The sequence below is a fragment of the Psammomys obesus genome, unplaced genomic scaffold (assembly GCF_907164565.1).
Source record: "Psammomys obesus unplaced genomic scaffold, mPsaObe1.curated_primary_1811, whole genome shotgun sequence".
Taxonomy (NCBI): Eukaryota; Metazoa; Chordata; class Mammalia; order Rodentia; family Muridae; genus Psammomys; species Psammomys obesus.
In genome coordinates, this window is record NW_026596101.1 from 14,509,852 (window position 1) to 14,515,851 (window position 6,000).

Here is a 6,000-nt window from a genome sequence, read left to right on the forward strand (position 1 = left end):
GTGCTGTCACAGCTCATCCCAGGTTGAATGCCTGTGACTCATTGTTTCCACTGACACAGTGACTACTGTAACTTGCAGTTGGAAGGTTCTGGGCTTTTCAGTGCCATTACCGAACACTGACTCCCATGGCGCACGGAGGGCTGGAAGAAGGGAAGCGTAAATAAATAAGCGCGTGCCGTAAACATTGCCTTCATTAGCTCTGCAGAGAAATACTTGTTCATCAGTCAACCTTCTTGCCACTCACATTCTTTCTCTCTCTTTTGGAAAGCATATTTTGTTGGTAACACCTTGGAAGCTTGAAAATGATTTTTATTTTTAATCCAAGCTCTATCCACTTCTACTTGGCACATGCAACAGGAGAGAGTTCACGGTGGCCCCTTTTAGTATTTATTTATATTCTTAACATGCAGCAGATTTACTGATGAAGGCATGATTCTGGGAATATATTTTTCTCATTGTGAAATATATAGAATCCATAAATCACAGAGTAGTGTGGGGCCATTGCTCATATAGGGTCCCAGAGTTTCTGTTATATCAAAGGACTGTTTTAGAGGTCCAAGGTGGATAGTATTTTAACATTTTAATTTCTGAGTGATTCAGTGAGTGATTAAAAAAGTTGATGTGGAATCTGGAAGACATTAAAGAGATGTCAGGGACAGACGGGTTTTGATTTGTAGCCTAATGAAATGTTTTCCCAACTTTTAAAGATTTTTTTTTTCTTTTTTAGTAGAACTTTAATCATTTGCTTGTGTTTCTGGCATGGCAAGGTTATTCCTGTTTCTGTTCAGCAATGGATCCAAAGTGAAAATGGGATAATTTTTAATTAGCAAAATTATAAATCCATTTGCAGCCAAATGTTTCTTGTCTTGTATAAACTGTGATGTTTCACATTTCCCCTTAATCATTTTGGAAAGTTAGTTCAGGAGATCTGCTTCAGTTCGCACTTTGATGGATGGATAGAGATTCTTGGTATTAGAAATTACCTTGCTGCTCTCTGCTCATTGTGGACGCAGTGCTAAGTTTTTTCACAGGAGAGGGGAATTTTGTAGGATGTGCAGGATATTTGTGGCGCGTTGTTGAACAGGTTTAGAACTGCTTTGGTTGAGGTTGCCTACGTGTTTTTGTGAATCCAAATGTCAGGCCTTTGTTTTATGCTTTATACTATACATCTATGAATGGAGACATCTTTTAAAGGTGCATTTTACTAACGAAAAGAGACTTTTGGGCCAAGGCATGGCACCCTACTCAACAATTCCCCAGGCTTCTCACTTTACTGTACAGTTGAATATGAGAGTTTTACATTCTTTCGGCACTCTTTAGACCCGTACTTGGAAAGGAACAAATTCTATGGAAATGAGAAGGGATATAAGTGTTCAGAGTTTGAAAGTCTGCCTAGACTGGGGACCTTTCCAGCTCTTTGAACCTTGAATCTCACTGGGTGCTTGGGAAAGTTGCAGAATTTTGTATTGTTTCGCTGGGATCCTTTGGTTATGTGTCATCCCTCCTTATTACCATTGCTGCGGAAGGAGGATGGGGTGAACTGGCTAGAGCAGTGGCTCTCAACCTGTGGGCCTCGACCCCCCAGAAGGGTCAAATGACCCTTTCACATATGTCACCTAAGATGGTCGGAAGACACAGGTATTTACATTATATGATTCGTAACAGTAGCAAAATTAGAGTTTATGTCGTAGCAGCGGAAGTAATTTTACGGTTGGCGATCAGCCACAACACGAGGAAATCTGTATTAAGGGGTCGCAGCATTGGGAAGACTGAGAACCATTAATGGCACTAGGGGAACTGCGTCTGCAGTGGTGGCCCAAGATTATATACAAAAGCCCTCATCTCTAGACACGTGTCTTTGCCAACCCCAGGTGTCTCTTACCAAGTTCAAGTGGAAAAATGAGATAAGTGTCGACACATTTTCCTCAGACTAGGTAATTTCAAAATGAAGCTGTTTCTTACGGCTGGGTTCCCAGGGAGTGCTGTGGATTTAACCACATTCTATTGAACTGAGAACAAGAACAAGGGGCAGGAACCTCCTACCAAATCCAAATACGCAGAAAAGGCCTGGCTAGCCAGCAGACACTAGTTTTGTTCTGAATTTAAGGAGACAGCTATAGCTTTGATAGTAAAAGCCTTGGTATCTGGTAGGGTTTCCTAAGAACCCTGGTCTAGATTTGGCAAGAAGTTGCATGGTAGATAGGTGGGCGCAGTCAAAGAAGTGCTTGCTTGCTCTGTGAACGGGAGGACTTCCATTTGATTTCCTAGGACCCACTTAAAAAGCTAAGTGCTGTTCCCTTAAAATCCCGGCTCTAGGAGGCCAAGACATGCGGTTCCATTATAATTCTTGGCCAGACAGCCTCGCCTACTTGGTGAGTTTTAGGCCAGTTTCAGAGACAAAAATAAGTGAATGACATCTGAGGAATGACAGGGGAGTTGACCTCCGCCCTCCGTCAAAACGCTTGTGCATGTGCCCTGTGGCTCATGAACAGGAATACATGAAGACGCTCGCCCCCTAGAGAGCCAACCCTGATGATACTGCTATTTCTCTGAGCTAGAACCCGTTGGGTCTTCTCTAGGCCTTTTCTTTTGCTGCCGGAGATAGCGGAACGATTCAATGTGACTGCATTTTCAGTACCTCTTACCAGCCAGCTGGCTCAAGGCACTTAAAGTGGGGTGTGGCAGTGACACCGAGGTGGCTAAGCCGGAGGGTATACCCTGGGTTGGTTTCAAAGACACCACTGAATGATGAAGTGAGAAGATTTGGGATGTGTCGTCTTAAACTAGCTGGATTGTCTGTAGTTTTACCTGCTCGTTTTTTTTTTTTTTTTTTTTTTTTTTGTTCTGCGCGGATGGTGGAGAATTTAAAGCGACCTGCTGTGTGGCACTGTTGAAGACACTTTCACACTCACGATTGAAAACCAGAATTCCCGTTCTTGAATGGTATAGCGTTTCCTAAACCAGCCCATTTTATCTGCCGTAAGTTCAACATAACAATTAAAGACCCTCTCTTATTGATTATCATCTGATTGTAAGCAAATCATTTTCAGTCATTTTTATTCCTTATATGTTGTGGTGTGACCTGTCTACTTAAAGAGTCAAGTAGTTAACATTCAGGTAAGTGACGTGGAAATTTATTACATAGTCTCCTTTATTTAAAAACAAAAGTCTTTTCTCTAATCACATAAACCTGTGCTTCTCCAACTGGGATATGGTCACCATTGTTCTATATCTGAGAAATAAGGGTTTCTCCTAAATTGGGGAAAATATATCCCGGTATATCTTTATTTTTCTTGATGATTTTTGTTGGAAAAGCTATAATTTTCACAATTACTCAACTGATGCTACTTATATAGTATTATATGTATGTATCATATATGTATAAACATATTCACTCAGGTATGTAGCATATGTGTGGTTTTCTGGTCTTAGATATCCCCAGGGCCTCAGGCATGCTGGCCAAGGGCTTATCCTCAAAGTCACATTCCAGCTCTTCAATGTAAGGTATTAAATATTTGTGATGACACTTCCTGAATATACATATTACCTTTGGTTTAGGCTTTTAGATGGTTTCTTCTTCATGTGTTAAGTCAAGCTCAGAACTGTGGGCCTTAAGATGCCTGCCTGTAAGGTACTTAGAATTACATGGCGCCTTTGGGACTAGAGGGCTGAAAACAGAGGGTAGAAGCAATACGACAGTGAGGGAGAGGGAGCCTTTCCCATGTGAGGTTTCTTAAGATGCCCCACCCCAGAGTTTACTTGTGACATCAAGTTGTGCTTCTCTGGCTAATACATTTCACGAGCTTTTCTTTCTGTTTCTCTGTCTTGATAACACAAGCCTCAAAAAGATCTGGTAATACCCAGTGAGCAAGGCATGAGGTTATTCTGTTACCTTAGGTGGGGAACATTTGTGTAATGTTGGGTAGTGGGAATATGCCACGGGTTCAAATTTTGACCCATATGGTAGCCATCTAACCTGCTAACCTGGTCATAAATAAATTTCATATTCTTTTTGGGTCACTTTGTGTAGTCCTTACTGTCCTGGAATTTGTTCTGTAAACTAGGCTGGTCTTGAACTCACAGAGATCCACCTGCCTCTGCCTCCTGATGTTGGGATTGAAGGTGTGCATCACCACTGTCCGGTTCATTTTGCCATTCCTAACTCCTAGCATCCTGATCTGAGAAACAGAATTAAAAGAAAAAAGAAAAAAGAAAAATAAATACCTGCTTTATCACGCTTGAGAAGAGTTGGGGGCATGAATCCTTGCAGTGCCTGTGTGTTCGGCGCTGTGCATAAACAACAGTTGTGGTGACGGTAGAGGCCTGCCAAGTTGCAATCAGTGTGAGTATGTGGACTGGCTTTTTCTTGTGTCTTCTCACCCAGAGGTGAAAACAGCCTACATTTCCATTTCCACATTCTGCTCACACACCTATCTATGAGCTGCAGTAGTCTTAATGAACAAAACACATTGGTATGAAGTCAGTGAACTTGAATTCCTTTGTTGTTTACTCCCAGCTTGAGTTTCCCGGTAGGGAGCCCAACTGGTTTCAGAGTTGCAGTGCTGGGAAACATAGGAAGGAGTCTCCGGAACATAGGAAGATGTCTGTGGAACTGCGTGTGTTAAAGGCAAGCAGCTCCCACATGTTTGGTGTGGGAGTTTTCCTGGAGTTTTCCAATCCGTCTTGCACTCATATTTGTATCGTTGTCTTGGGGTGAGGACAGTGTATCAGTGGCTTTATGTTGTGTTCTAAAAGTCCCAAGTCGCGGCCAGGGAGTGGGCTCACTTAGGAAGGTGCTTGCAGGGCAGTCGTGGGGTCTTCAGTTCACTGTCCAGTTCCCACACACAAAAGGCAGGCCTGGTAGTGTTGGGAAGGCTGAGACAGGTGGTTTTGTGTGTTGGTTGGTTTGTATTCTTCTGGCTAACCAACCTAGTAGCCTACTTAGGGATTTCCAGGTCACTGTGAGACTCAATCCCAAAAAAGGAAGGTGGACAGTGTCACGATGAGCACCTCCCACCATTGACCTCTGGCCGCCATACGCACTTACACAAGTGTGTACACACCCACGCCACCCACAAGGTGTACATCTTCATTCCCTGTTACAAATGATGGGCCACACTCAGATGGTGGAATTCAGGGAGGCCAGTGGAGGCGAGCCTGCGTTGGTAGGTACACAACCCTGATGCAATGGCTCGCCCTCCACAAAATCAGTTTTCCCTACTCACATCTCCTCCCCCGACAAAAGTATGGCTCTCAAGGCAATGAAGCACACACAGCTCATAATGAAAAACAGTAAAAAGTGCAATTGGACACGTGCTTGTGGAGACTCGGGGACTTCCTCATAAAGTGTAAATGTAATTACTTTTGTGCATCTTTTACCATTACACAAACTACGGGGAGAGGGATAGGAAAACACAGCTAATAAGGTTTGTGGAGCAAATTCAGATAAATCTTCAAACTTGGGAGTCACCTGATGTTTGCTGTAGCCTCATCATATGCAGCCACCTTGAGCCTCCAGAGCGAGTTTTGTTCTGATTTCTGCTGTGCATGCACCAAAGAGCCTCCATGTCTCTGTGGGTTGGAGACTCTTAGGTAGGGTAAAAACAGAACATTCTGGATCCTCAGGAGTGTGTGTTTAATGGTGAATGGTCTTCCTTTTGCCTTTAGTTATTTGCACGTCCTCAGGAAATGTGAGTGTGTTGAGTTGAGTCTATGACTTGAAAAAAGTGCTCTGTTAGCGTAGCTTTGGCTGAGCTCTAAGGCTCTGCAGTGAACTTGAGTCCTCCATGGAAAAGGCTAGAAGGTAAAAACTGTTGCTTGAATGATTGTTGGTGAGGTGTAATGTGTTTGTGTACATTAGATGCAGGAGGAAGATCTTTAAAACATGACACAGTGTTGTGATTGATAAACTTTAGTAACTCATTTCTGGTCTTTCCCACCGTTGCAGTCCCCAACACACACACACACACACACACACACACACACACACACACACACACA